Below are 15,526 nucleotides of genomic sequence, written 5' to 3' on the forward strand. Positions count from 1 at the left end.
ACTTTTATGTTTTGTATTATACGCTATATGAGGGCTACCACTATTATGGGGATCTACTAACTTACTTTTTGGTTTTGTGCGAGTACCGTAATGAACCTAACTGATACCGACCAAATTCGTGTCATATTGATCATAGGTTGTACATTTATCGTTACCGTTTTAGCCGTTTACACATTTATCTCATTGATTTAGTCTCGGTGTCATAACGAACTTAATCAAAACTAGCCGGGTTTACATCGTTACGCTGCCGCAACGCGGCGGTTATTGCCTAGTTTGGGTTTTTATCTATATAGATAATAGTATAATTAAGAATCCATATATAGTAAATAAATAATGGGAAGGTGTTTGAATTCAAGCAATATATTATTATTATTATTATTATTATTATTATACGGAAAAAGGATGGTGAATCTGCAATTAAAACTTATACATACCGGCACCACCTCACATATGCCTTGCGTCTGCATATAGTGGAGAAAATAGACCCGTAAACCCCTATCCATCCATTCATTCATTCATTCATCTCTGATCCAACGTCCAGCAGTATTATTCTCTCCCTCCACCGGCCTGCATATTGTTTGCAACGGCACAATAATCAATTCAGAATATCAGTCTCTCGAGTCGAATGAACCGGTTAGCTCTTCAACTTTGCATATTCGTTGTATCAGTATGAATGGTTAACATAACAAGAGGCTATAATAAACCATTAAGTAACTTAGTTTGCAGGCCTAGCTGTTGAGCTTGCAACTAATTTCAGTTTTTTCCTGCACATTCGATTATACGACGATAGATTATTAGAAAATAATATCGTATTGAGGTTCAAACAAGTAATTGCTGAATGATTTTAATTTGTATAATTCGTGTGATTAACTGACCTCACAGACTATGTAGGGATTAGTTCTGATAGGCACTGATCATATTTGTGAATTGGTCAATATTCAACGGATTGGAATGATTTGTATAGCGTATATCTCCTGAATTCTACTTTGGATAAACATGCATGCTGGAAGAATATATTCATAATTAGCTGTCTTACTTACTGTGTGTCAGATTATAGTATATTCTTTTATCAAATGTGCACACCTTATTAGTTTGACAGAATATAATACAATATCTTTATGTTATGCTATTTGATAAGTCAACATCATCCTGATTTAAGAATTTGCTGTGCATATTGTAGGGGTATGGTACTAAACCCGGTTTTACGACCCTAAATTTATTATGTTTGGCTTATTTTATTATATGGACTAATACAATGTTATTGGGCTGAGGGGGTTTTGTGGAGGTAACCCTAACTGGGCTAGGCCCATTAGGGTACCATGATGGTGGCCATGAGGCTCTCTATATAAGGAGGTCTCCACCTCCTTATTAGGGGGTCATGCTCAATAAGAGTCACCCCCACTTTTTGTGTCTGTAAACAAGAGATCTTTGAGATTTCTTAGCAGTCACCTCCACACCCCCGAAAAACCATTGCAGGTCTCAAGCAACCGGAGGAGAAGATCAAGACGTGGTTCGTTCATCTCGAAAATCCGTGGAAACATCGTCATGGATCAGGTCAGATTCATTTCATGCTTCGACACATATATCTCTCAGGCTTTAAGGATGACTGCCGAAATCGTTTTAAATGGTGATGTTTACTTTGGTGATGTCAAGGGAATGATTCCGCATGGCAAAGGTAGGTACACATAGTCAGATGGTACGGTTTATGAGGGATGTTGGGAACAAGGTAAAATGACAGGAAAAGGATGGATCACATGGTCATCCGGAGCAAGTTATGAAGGTGATTTCTCTGGTGGATACCTTGATGGTTTTGGCAACTTGACCAGTCGAGACGGGTCTATATACATAGGACATGGAGGTTGAATAATAAGCATGGACTCGGAAGAAAGCAATATAGTAATTCTGATGTTTATGATGGTTGTTGGAAAGAGGGAGTGCATGACGGTAATGTTAAATATGCTTGGTGTAATGGAAATATGTATATAGGTAACTGGAAAGCTGGATCGATGTGCGGTAGAGGTGTGATGAAATGGTTGAATGGTGATTTGTATGATGGTTATTGGTTAAACGGCTATAGACACGGGTCGGGTGTTTATAGGTTTGCAGATGGTAGTTATTATTTTGGGGTGTGGACCAAGGACCTCAAGAATGGACAAGGAATGTTCTATCCTGCAGGAACTAGGTCCGAGTCTTCTAGAAGATTAGTCAAAAAGTCTCCAAGTTCTCCTTTTAAGTCAGAGAGGTTTAAGGATATGAGACGGACTTTGTCTAAGAAGATTAATATTGGATTCTTCAGAGATTCGGGGCGAGTATCAAGCAAAAGAGTGTCATTGGATGAAGATGGTAGTGTTGGCAATTCTACATTTGATAATAGTACTGAAATATTATCAGATGAAGGTGAAACTGAAGGAGATGATAATATTGTTTGTGAAAGGGAATATGTACAAGGGGTTTTGATTACAGAAACACGTAAAAGTTATGATGGATCGTCGTATAAGAGGGAACAACGTAAGTTTCAAATGAAGGAGATGAAAAAGAAGCCATCTGCCGATATTTTTGGAGGCCATAAAAGCTATTATCTTATGCTTAATCTACAACTCGGTATCAGGTAATGAATAATCATGAAGGCATATGATTCTAAAATGTGGTTTTACTTTCTAATATATTCTAAACTTGTGTTGTGGGACTGGATTTATAGGTACACTGTTGGCAAAATTACACCAGTTCCTCTACGTGAAGTGAGACATTCTGATTTTGGAGAACGTGCAAGATTAAGGATGTATTTCTCTAGGAAAGGTTCACAACTGACACCTTCACACTCTTCAATCGATTTCTTTTGGAAAGATTATTGTCCTATGGTCTTCAGGTATTTGTTTTCTGGCTGTGTTTTTTGTGTCTTTACTTCTTACTTGGAGGACATATGGTTATACTGTCACACCCGGCCCTGAGCGGCGGAAACAGCCGGGCGCGCGCGAGTGGGGATTGATAATTAAGCACGGGCCATTGCAAACATTCAAAGATTTTCATTGTGCATGAAATGTTTAATACAAATACATTACATTGTTTAAAAATTACATAAAACATCCAAGTATAAAAACTGTTGAAGATTTCCACGTCATATCCCCTTGCGCGGCGGGAACAACCATGCGCATCAAAGGGATATAACTAAAATCTTCCAAAAAGCTAGTTTTAGATGTTCAGCGTGAGGTGCTCTAAGTGTGACTCCATGCGCTACCTAGTTATCTCCTGAAAGACACGTAAAACATTTGAATCAGTATAAACTGAGTGAGTTCACAAGTTTTAGTAACTTGATAAATCGTATCGCGTCATAAACATAATAGCATCATTGAAACACATGCTTAGTAAAACAGTTAACATAATCTGATAAAAATCGTTCCGTGGTTTACGCGCGAACATTTCTGGGAACTGTGCTCGTCTGTGTAAGTGGCGCTGCCACTACGAGCGAAACAAGTAATACCGTCCCGCGGGTTACGCGCGGACACATCTGAAAAACCGTGCTCGTCTGTGTAAGTGGCGCTGCCACTACGAGCGAATAATACCGTCCCGCGGGTTACGCGCGGACACATCTGAAAAACCGTGCTCGTCTGTGTAAGTGGCGCTGCCACTACGAGCGAATAATACCGTCCCGCGGGTTACGCGCAGACGTTGTGCCGGAAAACAAGGCGCTCGTCTGCGTAAGAGGAGCGACCTCTACGAGCGGGCTCAAACCCATAGTACTGCCCCATGACCATACTAGGCACTCGTCTGTGTAAGAGGTGCGACCCCTACGAGTGGGCGGATCAAACCAGCAGTCCCTATCCTTAGAGTTCCAATGGTAAAGTGATCACTTACTCGAATCTGGTGCACTAACATCGAAAAAAAAACCATAGATAACCGTTCGCATTGCTCATCATGAAACATAACTTAAACACATAATCGCTTGCATAGCTTGTAAGTATACAATGATAAAACATTATTTAAGTACGTGTCCCTCGCCCCGAAAACAGTTTAAAAATAGTGAACAGTGAAAATAGGGGCTGTGAGACTCACCTGTGGTTCTTGTTAAGGGATTAATCGAGATTCGGGTTTTCTTGGTGTTGGCCTTTGAATTGAAGGTCTAGTAACAGGGTCGGATGCTTGGGAGATGATTAGTGCAAGTTTGCAGTTCTTAAGAGAGAAGTTTGAAGTGTGTTTGGGTGATAACTTAGGTTACATATTTATAGTCAAACTCAAGGGAACACAATCCCTTGCTTTAGGGGATTGTAATCTTTTCATATCTAGGTGTAATGATGATAAAGTATGGAAATTATTATTATTTATTTAAAAGTGGAGTAGTGGATAAAAGATTTTGATTTGATTTGGTCAGGACATGTAGGTCTGGGGTTGGTGAGAATAGGGTGGCTGACAGTTGACTTTTCATGTTACAGTGTGCTTTTTCAGGTACTTTTGTCAGTGTACAGTAAAAAGTGGAAAATCTCTGAAACACGCTACTGTTTCCTTTTGGGCGGGAGTAATCTCCTTACGTCTGGAGAATAGACAGTGTTCTGTGCGTATCACTTTGTGCGCATAGCTTTCTGCGTGAAGGACATTTCTTTGCTGCGGGTAGGCACGTAACCTTCTCGCAGTTAGGGACATTGAGTTTCATTTGTAGATTCTCCAGGTGGTCTTGGCATTTCAACATAGTGATCAGTTATGTTGAAGTCAATTCCATCTTGGAGCTTCAGACAAACTAGCTCTCAATGTTCCCGCCATGCGGGGAGGTTAGTTCCCTTCCGCACGCGCATAAACGATTTAGGATGCACCCGCCTTAGCATCATGCGGGATGGTTAACCCATTAGACAACATAACGTTAAGGTATATGAAAACATAAAGCCAAAACATTCGCGCATGGCGCATATAACATATGCCCACGCTGGTTCTTAACATGGTGCGCTCGCGTAGGGCGCACATAACAAATGCACGCGCTGATTCTAACATAGCGCGCTCGCGCAGGGCGCACATAACAAATGCACGCGCTGATTCTAACATAGCGCGCTCGCGCAAGGCGCATATAACATAATTACCTAATATTTAGGTTGATTACTTGGTTTAAGGGATTGGGAATTTACCGGGTGTCACATTCTCCCCCTGTTAAGCGAATTTCGTCCCGAAATTTAGGAGACGTTGCTGGCAGAAGCCATGCTCTGAAAGAGGTGTGGGTATTTCATGCGCATCTGGTCTTCTCTTTCCCAAGTGAATTCAGGCCCACGCCTCGAGTTCCATTGAACCTTTACTAACTTGATTCTGCTTCTGCGTAACTTTTGTTCTTTCCAACCGGTTACTGCTATAGGTTCTTCTACGAAGTGCAGCTGCTTGTCGATGTGAATCTCTTCCAACGGCAAAATCAACGTTTCGTCAGATAAGCACTTTTTGAGGTTGGACACATGAAACGTATCATGAACTCCACTGAGTTCGGCGGGTAAACGGAGTTTATAAGCAACCGGACCGATCCTTTCCAGGATCTCAAATGGTCCAATGTAGCGCGGATTCAACTTTCCTCGCTTGCCGAAACGGGGGACTCCTTTCCATGGAGAGACTTTCAAAAGTACTCTATCCCCTACTTGAAACTCCAACGGTTTCCTTCGCACATCTGCGTAGCTCTTCTGTCTGTCGCGCGCTGTCTTAAGGCGATCCCGTATCTGAAAAATCTTATCTGTTGTTTCTTGGATCAATTCTGGACCAGTCATTTGCTTGTCACCCACTTCAGCCCAGCACAGTGGGGATCTACACTTGCGCCCATACAAAGCTTCAAACGGCGCAGCCTTGAGGCTTGTGTGATAGCTGTTGTTGTAAGAAAATTCAACCAATGGGAGATGAGTATCCCAGCTACCTCCGAAATCGATCGCGCACGCGCGTAGCATATCTTCCAATGTCTGGATTGTTCGCTCGCTTTGCCCATCCGTTTGAGGATGATAAGCTGTACTCATATCAAGGCGAGTACCTAGAGCTCCTTGTAACGATCTCCAAAACCTTGATGTGAACCGACTATCTCTATCAGAAATGATGGACACTGGGACTCCATGTTTTGAAACTACTTCTCGAATATACAATCGGGCAAACTTTTCCATCTTATCGGTTTCCTTGATCGGCAGGAAGTGCGCTGACTTAGTTAGCCGATCCACAATAACCCAGATCGTGTCGTAACCCCCAGGTGTCCTTGGCAGTTTGGTGATGAAGTCCATAGAGATTTGTTCCCACTTCCACATGGGAATTTCTGGCTGCTGAAGCAACCCTGATGGTTTCTGGTATTCAGCCTTCACCTTCGAACACGTCAGGCATTTACTGACATACGTTGCGATGGCGCCTTTAAGATTGGGCCACCAATACAGCGTTTTAACATCTTGGTACATCTTGTCTGCGCCAGGATGTACGGAATACCGCGTCTTGTGAGCTTCGTTTAATACTTGCTCGCGCAATCCTCCCTTGAGAGGGACCCATATGCGGTTAGCAAAATATCGAGTGTCGTTCTCTTTGATCTCCAAATTCTTAATCATACCTCCAAGGGATTCGTTTTTAACAAACTCTGGTTTCAAGGCTTCTTGCTGAGCGTCTCAGATGCGGGTAGAGAGATCTGTGTGAATGGTCAACCTTAGGGCCTTGACTCGTAGCGTTTTTATTCGCTCCTTCCTACTTAGCGCGTCTGCTACTACATTCGCCTTTCCAGGGTGGTACTTAATTTCACAATCATAATCATTCAACAACTCCACCCATCTTCGTTGCCTCATGTTTAAATCCTTTTGATCAAATATATGTTGAAGGCTCTTGTGATCCGTAAAGATTATACACTTTGTACCATAGAGGTAATGGCGCCAAATCTTTAGCGCGAAGACAACCGCTCCAAGTTCCAGATCATGCGTTGTGTAGTTCTTTTCATTGGTCTTGAGTTGGCGCGAGGCATACGCTATGACTTTGTCTCGCTGCATAAGGACACATCCGAGTCCCTGATGTGAAGCGTCGCAGTAAACGACGATGTTATCCGTCCCCTCGGGCAGAGACAGAATTGGCGCACTACATAACTTCTGTTTTAACATTTGAAATGCTGTTTCCTGATTTTCGCCCCAAACAAACTTCTTGTCTTTCTGAGTTAGCGCGGTCAGGGGTAGAGCTATCTTGGAGAAGTTCTCAATGAAGCGTCGATAGTAGCCAGCTAGTCCTAGGAATTGCCTCACCTCAGTTGGGGTTTTTGGCGCTTCCCAGTCTTCGATGGCCTTGACTTTGGAAGGATCAACGTGTATTCCTTTCTTGTTTACAACGTGACCAAGAAAGTGAACTTCTCTAAGCCAAAACTCGCACTTGGAAAACTTCGCATACAACTTTTCTTTCCTCAACAATTCCAAAATCAATCTCAGGTGTTGCTCATGCTCGGCCTTGGTCCGAGAGTAAATCAGAATATCATCTATAAACACAATCACAAACTTGTCCAAGTATGGTTTGCACACGCGGTTCATCAGATCCATGAATACAGCCGGCGCATTAGTTAGCCCGAAAGGCATCACTAAGAACTCATAATGGCCGTATCTAGTTCAGAAGGCTGTTTTCGGCACATCTTCCTCATGGACCCTAAGTTGGTGATATCCTGACCGTAGATCTATCTTCGAATAATAACTGGATCCCTGCAACTGGTCAAATAAGTCGTCAATCCTCGGTAAGGGGTACCGATTCTTGACTGTCAGCTTGTTCAGCTCCCTATAGTCAATACACATTCTGAACGAACCATCCTTCTTCTTAACAAACAGTACTGGAGCTCCCCAAGGTGAGAAGCTTGGGCGTATGAAACCCTTATCCAATAGTTCCTGTAACTGATTGGATAGCTCTTGCATCTCAGATGGAGCTAATCGATAAGGCGCTCGAGCTACTGGCGCAGCTCCTGGGACTAAATCAATACGAAATTCTACTTGTCGCGGCTGCGGCAATCCGGGCAAATCTTCAGGAAAAACTTCTGGAAATTCGCGCACTACTGGTAAGTCTTCAATTCTTCGCTCATCTCCTTTCTTCTCTACGACATGCGCCAGGAAGGCGTAGCACCCTTTCCTTAGGCACTTGCGCGCCTTTAGGCACGAAATCAGTTTTGTCGCAACTCCCCTTCTTTCCCCTTGAATTACCAAGGTTTCTTCGTTCAACAGTGCGATCCGAACCTGCTTCTCATGGCAAATAACTTCCGCGCGGTTCTCGACTAACCAATCCATACCTACCACGATGTCAAAACTTCCCAAGTCTATTGGCAACAAGTTAATATTGAACCCGTGACCTCCCATGACTATAACACATTGTTCAGTTCTTTCGTTCGCGCATAACTGCCTTCCATTGGCTAGTTCTATAGTATAAGGCGTGTCTAGCCTACTGGTTGCTAAGCCTAGGGAGTTTTTAAACTCAGCAGATATAAAACTTAGGTCAGCGCCAGTATCAAATAAGACAGATGCAAAATGGCCGTTAAGCAAAAACGTACCGGTTACCACATTCGGCTCTTCTTTAGCTTCACCCGCGCCGATCACAAAAGCTCTCCCGCGAGCTTGGTTTCCCCTTTGCGGGCAATCCCGACTGAAATGTCCTGGCTTTCCGCATGCGTAGCAGTTGTCATTGGCTCCAGCTTCTTTAGCACGGCAATTCACCGTCTTGTGCCCTGACCTGTTACATTTGGCGCACGTGACGCTCGCGCATTCACCCTCGTGGTGAAACTTGCATTTGTTGCACCATGGGTAAGGCCCACTGTATCCTTTCCTTGATGGCTCCGCGGCTTGGATCGCGTAAACCCTTGCGCTTTCCTGCTTCTTGAACGGTGGCTGCTTGGAGTCGGACCCTCGGTGGTGAGAGTTCCATTTCCTCTTGGAGTCAGAGGTTCGCTGCTCGTTTCCGCGCGTAGTCAACATACCCGCACGGACCGTATCCCTTGTAAGGGTGATGGCCCGCGCTACCGCTTCATCAAAGGTTGGAGGCGCTGCGGCGTTGAGCGGAACCCTAACAACAGGAGGTAACCCAAAGATATACCTCTCGATCTTCTTTTCCTCCGTGTTTGCCATGTCTGGTACCAACTGGCAAAGCTCGTTGAACCGGTTGTTGTAGGCGTCGATATCCGTTCCTACCATGGTGTGGTTCCAGAATTCCTGCTGCAGACTCTGGATTTCTGCGCAAGAGCAGAACTTTCTCATCATCATTTCCTTCAGTTCTTCCCAGGTCTTGTGAAGAGCAACTTCTCGCCCCAAAGTCTTCACTTGAAGTTTCCACCAAGACGAAGCTGCTTCTTGGAACATGCATGTCGCGTAAAGAACCTTCTGGTTCTCACTACATCTGCTAATGGAGAGAACTGTCTCCATCTTGTCAATCCAGTTGTAGAGCCCAATGGCCCCTTCGGTACCCTTGAATGGCCAAGGCCTACAGGCCATAAATGTCTTATAGGAGCACCCTTTGTCCAAGGCTCCTGAATCGGGTTCTGGGGTCTCGTTCTGACGACCCTGACTTGATTCGGCCTTGCTGGCCTCATGTGTCGCAATCGCCTGCGCGATTATTTCCGCGAGTTCCTCGGGTGTCATGGTAATTCCCTTGGCTCTGGTTGGAGGCATTCTCGCTTTAAAAGAGTGAAAATATATTAAACTTAGCGCATGTACTCTGAGCACGTAATGTTCTTTATCTTTATTCACTAGACACTGTGTGACCCGTGTTCCTAAGTGTGTGTATAGTTTCTTTTGAAAATATTTTCTTTGAAAAAAAATATTTCATGCGATTCCCCAACGGTTATAGTCTAGGTTAAAACTTCTTTTCCTAGTTCGCTATAACCAGTGCTCTGATACCAATCTGTCACACCCGGCCCTGAGCGGCGGAAACAGCCGGGCGCGCGCGAGTGGGGATTGATAATTAAGCACGGGCCATTGCAAACATTCAAAGATTTTCATTGTGCATGAAATGTTTAATACAAATACATTACATTGTTTAAAAATTACATAAAACATCCAAGTATAAAAACTGTTGAAGATTTCCACGTCATATCCCCTTGCGCGGCGGGAACAACCATGCGCATCAAAGGGATATAACTAAAATCTTCCAAAAAGCTAGTTTTAGATGTTCAGCGTGAGGTGCTCTAAGTGTGACTCCATGCGCTACCTAGTTATCTCCTGAAAGACACGTAAAACATTTGAATCAGTATAAACTGAGTGAGTTCACAAGTTTTAGTAACTTGATAAATCGTATCGCGTCATAAACATAATAGCATCATTGAAACACATGCTTAGTAAAACAGTTAACATAATCTGATAAAAATCGTTCCGCGGTTTACGCGCGAACATTTCTGGGAACTGTGCTCGTCTGTGTAAGTGGCGCTGCCACTACGAGCGAAACAAGTAATACCGTCCCGCGGGTTACGCGCGGACACATCTGAAAAACCGTGCTCGTCTGTGTAAGTGGCGCTGCCACTACGAGCGAATAATACCGTCCCGCGGGTTACGCGCGGACACATCTGAAAAACCGTGCTCGTCTGTGTAAGTGGCGCTGCCACTACGAGCGAATAATACCGTCCCGCGGGTTACGCGCAGACGTTGTGCCGGAAAACAAGGCGCTCGTCTGCGTAAGAGGAGCGACCTCTACGAGCGGGCTCAAACCCATAGTACTGCCCCATGACCATACTAGGCACTCGTCTGTGTAAGAGGTGCGACCCCTACGAGTGGGCGGATCAAACCAGCAGTCCCTATCCTTAGAGTTCCAATGGTAAAGTGATCACTTACTCGAATCTGGTGCACTAACATCGAAAAAAAAACCATAGATAACCGTTCGCATTGCTCATCATGAAACATAACTTAAACACATAATCGCTTGCATAGCTTGTAAGTATACAATGATAAAACATTATTTAAGTACGTGTCCCTCGCCCCGAAAACAGTTTAAAAATAGTGAACAGTGAAAATAGGGGCTGTGAGACTCACCTGTGGTTCTTGTTAAGGGATTAATCGAGATTCGGGTTTTCTTGGTGTTGGCCTTTGAATTGAAGGTCTAGTAACAGGGTCGGATGCTTGGGAGATGATTAGTGCAAGTTTGCAGTTCTTAAGAGAGAAGTTTGAAGTGTGTTTGGGTGATAACTTAGGTTACATATTTATAGTCAAACTCAAGGGAACACAATCCCTTGCTTTAGGGGATTGTAATCTTTTCATATCTAGGTGTAATGATGATAAAGTATGGAAATTATTATTATTTATTTAAAAGTGGAGTAGTGGATAAAAGATTTTGATTTGATTTGGTCAGGACATGTAGGTCTGGGGTTGGTGAGAATAGGGTGGCTGACAGTTGACTTTTCATGTTACAGTGTGCTTTTTCAGGTACTTTTGTCAGTGTACAGTAAAAAGTGGAAAATCTCTGAAACACGCTACTGTTTCCTTTTGGGCGGGAGTAATCTCCTTACGTCTGGAGAATAGACAGTGTTCTGTGCGTATCACTTTGTGCGCATAGCTTTCTGCGTGAAGGACATTTCTTTGCTGCGGGTAGGCACGTAACCTTCTCGCAGTTAGGGACATTGAGTTTCATTTGTAGATTCTCCAGGTGGTCTTGGCATTTCAACATAGTGATCAGTTATGTTGAAGTCAATTCCATCTTGGAGCTTCAGACAAACTAGCTCTCAATGTTCCCGCCATGCGGGGAGGTTAGTTCCCTTCCGCACGCGCATAAACGATTTAGGATGCACCCGCCTTAGCATCATGCGGGATGGTTAACCCATTAGACAACATAACGTTAAGGTATATGAAAACATAAAGCCAAAACATTCGCGCATGGCGCATATAACATATGCCCACGCTGGTTCTTAACATGGTGCGCTCGCGCAGGGCGCACATAACAAATGCACGCGCTGATTCTAACATAGCGCGCTCGCGCAGGGCGCACATAACAAATGCACGCGCTGATTCTAACATAGCGCGCTCGCGCAAGGCGCATATAACATAATTACCTAATATTTAGGTTGATTACTTGGTTTAAGGGATTGGGAATTTACCGGGTGTCACATATACTCTCTAAGCAATTAGACCAATAATGAAAGTGAGTTATGATACAGAACTTGTAACACATGGTAAGATTGCATCGACTGCTTGTGACAGATATGTTATGTAAATTCAAGCGTCCACTTTCAATGATCAAATCTTCTTAAGTAAATGATGTTCACTTGGTTAATGAGATCTATTTATGATTTTTTCTCTTATTCGGGGTGCCTTGTAGTTATATAACAAAGGTATCTCGGGTGAGGAGTGTCACAATTTGTGTTTGATGAATATATGTTGGGATTTGTATGTACATTACTATAGTCTATGCTACATTGATGCTTCTGAAATCGTAATCAACTTGATGTATTATTTTATCAGGAATTTGAGGGAGTTATTCAAGTTAGATGCTGCAGATTATATGATGTCTATATGTGGAGATGATGGTCTAAGAGAGCTTTCTTCTCCAGGAAAAAGTGGCAGTATTTTCTATCTTTCTCAGGATGACCGGTTTGTGATTAAAACCTTAAGAACATCCGAGCTCAAGGTTTTGAATTTTGAATCTACATAATTGTGCATTTTTGTTTCTGAACAAAAAGAATAAATCTTTAATAAGTGTTCTATGATGAATGCTAGGTTTTACTGAAGATGCTTCCTAGCTATTACAAATATGTGCAGGCACATGATAACACTCTGATCACTAAGTTTTACGGCCTCCATGAAATAACACTGAGAGGTGGAACGAAGGTGTTATCCACTTATTCTTGTTTACCTTACGTTATAATAATCAATAATCACTATAATTCATTTTGTTTTGTTCTCATTTTAGGTACAGTTTGTGGTCATGGGAAATATGTTTTACACAGAACTGCGTATACACCGTCGATATGATTTAAAGGGTTCTCATCAAGGAAGAAGTACAAATGAAGATCACATAAAAGAGAGTACCACATTAAAAGACCTCGATCTTGCTTATGATTTTCATATGGACAAGTCACTTCGTGATGCACTTTTCAAGTAAGTCAGATAGCATGTAAATGAGTTGAACGTTCAGTGAACAGTTTGCTGGAGGTTTGTTTAACGAACAAACATGAACAACAGAATTTGCTCATTTAGTTAAATGAAGGAACATGAACACATGCCTAGTCCGTTCAGTTATGTTCGTTACTTTATGTTTGTTTAAGTTCGTTTGTTTTCGTTTCCGTCAATTTACTCATTTTAATTTTTTTGGCCCATTACAAATTAGTATAATTATTATAACTTTTTAGGCCCACACATTTTTCTTCACATTACTTTTAACTAGTTTTAGCTCAATTATGTTCGTTCATCTTTGTTCAGTGATGTTCGTTCGTATACGATCGTGAACCATTCTTTTATACTGTTAAAGAATGAACATAAAAGAACATGAACATGTTCATATTCGTAATAAACAAGAAAACTCTGTTCATTTTTGTACGTGTTCGATTATCTGTTTAGTTAAAGTGAAACGAACAAACACGAACATGCTTCTTTCGTGTTTGCTCGGTTCATTTACTAGCCTAAAGTTAGTTATGTAACAGCTATCTTGCTTATGATTTCCATATGTTGACACTCATCAACCTTTTGCAGACAGATCTATCTGGATTGTAAGTTTTTAGAATCTCAACATATTATAGATTACAGTCTTCTTCTTGGATTGCATTTTAGAGCTCCTGAACATTTGAAGGCTCATTTAGTACCACCAGACGCGTTCCACAGGCCTCATAAAACTCCTGCTGATGATAGTGAGTTTCTGTTATTATTCTTAAGCTTGTAATGGTCTATTTTTCGGATTAGACGATATTTATAGATATTATGTGATCTTTATAGGTTCAACGTGTCATATGGACCTTTCAATTCCTCCAAAGGGACTTCTACTAGTGACACATGAACCGAGTTCGGTCAACACCACACCGGGCCCACACAGTAGAGGAAGCACTTTGAAGGCATACTCTGTAGGGGACAAGGAAGTTGATCTTCTTCTTCCTGGTACTGGAAGGTATATTATTTGTGTGAAATGTTCCTTAGTGTTTTGAAGAGGTAGATAAATGAGCCGGTTCGATAATGGGCCAAATCGGGTCGGGTCGGGTCGGACAGCCCGCATGCTTCTTTATGTTTTAAATAGTAAAACGACAAATAATTATTGTGTTTAAAGTGATTACTAAAGTATTTTCTTGCCAAACTAATCTAGTTTTCTATACGTTTGAGTGACTTTGGTTGACAATTAACTTGTTTGACCTGTTTCTTTTGTGGTAAAATCCTATAGCTTAACCGCTTTGACTAGCTAGAGATAGAATATAACCCGATTCCGTAATTATCATGTCACCTCTACTTAAAATTATGTCAATCCTTGGCTATTGTAAAATTGTCCCTTTTGACTACAAAAGTCACATGTAAATTGTGTTTGGACAGTGTTAATATCACAAGTGAAGTTTTGTTTTGTTTTGTTTTGTTTTGTTTTTGTCAAATTTCTGTATCAATTATTATTATTATTTTTATTGTGATAATATTTTTTTTTAATCATAACAAACACATTAATTCTTTATAAAAAAAAAGTGAAAAAGAAGTGCTTGCAGTCCAACTTAACCTGACCTTGACTATTTTGACCAGTTACACATCACTAACAAAGGGTCTTATCTAACATTTCTTGATTTTAAGTAAATGAATCTAATATATTAATAATAAAAATCCAGGTTACGAGTGCAGTTGGGCGTAAACATGCCAGCTCAGGCAAACCACAAGGTTTCACAGGGCGTTTCATGGTCTTCGGAAGCAGAACTGTTTGAAGTCTATGATGTTGTTCTTTATCTCGGTATTATTGACATACTACAAGAACACAACATGAGAAAAAAAATCGAGCACACTTATAAATCCTTTCGACACGACCCCATGTCAATATCCGTAGCTGATCCCAAGTTTTACTCTAAACGTTTCTTCAACTTTCTGGAGAAAGTTTTCCCTCCCAATATTTAATCCACACGTTAATCATAAATACGTGTATTGTATATATGTTGTTATACGTGTAGTAAATTATATAATGTATAGTTATATATTTAGTGAATAAATTGGTAAAATGTATGGGGGCCTGAGGTTGAAAGCAACAAATGTCTGAGAAAACATCAATGTCTTGTACAATTCATTGAAATTCATCAACCACTTGTACAACAGTTTAAGATGTACTCTTTATAGCCCCCCCCCCCCCCCCCCCTCTATCTATGCTCATTGTTAATCACTTAGGCTGAGGGGTGTGGGGGGCGCGAGAGGGGGCACGAGTGGGGGCTCCAGCCAATAATATTGTGACGTGTGGCAGAGAGAGAAACTTGATAAGATGGGTGTTGGTTGTGGTGCTCGCGCCCCGGGCCCTGTTGTGGAGGGGCGCGAGAGGGGGCGCGAGCGGTTTTTTTTTTATTTTTTTATAAATGTATTAAAAAAACGTATTATTAAAAAAAACTCATAAATTATTTAAAAAAAACACACATTAATTAAAAAAACACATTAATATCTAAAAAAAAAATTAA

The 15,526-nt window shown here is 41.8% G+C and overlaps 1 pseudogene across 1 annotated transcript; it reads left to right on the forward strand.

Annotated features, from left to right (window-relative positions):
* Window positions 1-1,602: 1,602 nt before the first annotated feature.
* Window positions 1,603-14,991, forward strand: LOC143635560 (phosphatidylinositol 4-phosphate 5-kinase 7-like; annotated as a pseudogene). Its single transcript, XR_013154081.1, has 8 exons — window positions 1,603-2,608; window positions 2,699-2,866; window positions 12,372-12,537; window positions 12,627-12,737; window positions 12,820-13,007; window positions 13,599-13,753; window positions 13,839-14,007; window positions 14,702-14,991. The product of XR_013154081.1 is annotated as a phosphatidylinositol 4-phosphate 5-kinase 7-like (transcript).
* Window positions 14,992-15,526: the final 535 nt, after the last annotated feature.

Source organism: Bidens hawaiensis, unplaced genomic scaffold, assembly GCF_021521415.1.
Source record: "Bidens hawaiensis isolate Kalapana, Puna unplaced genomic scaffold, B.hawaiensis_p1.1 tig00000536_1, whole genome shotgun sequence".
NCBI lineage: Eukaryota > Viridiplantae > Streptophyta > Magnoliopsida > Asterales > Asteraceae > Bidens > Bidens hawaiensis.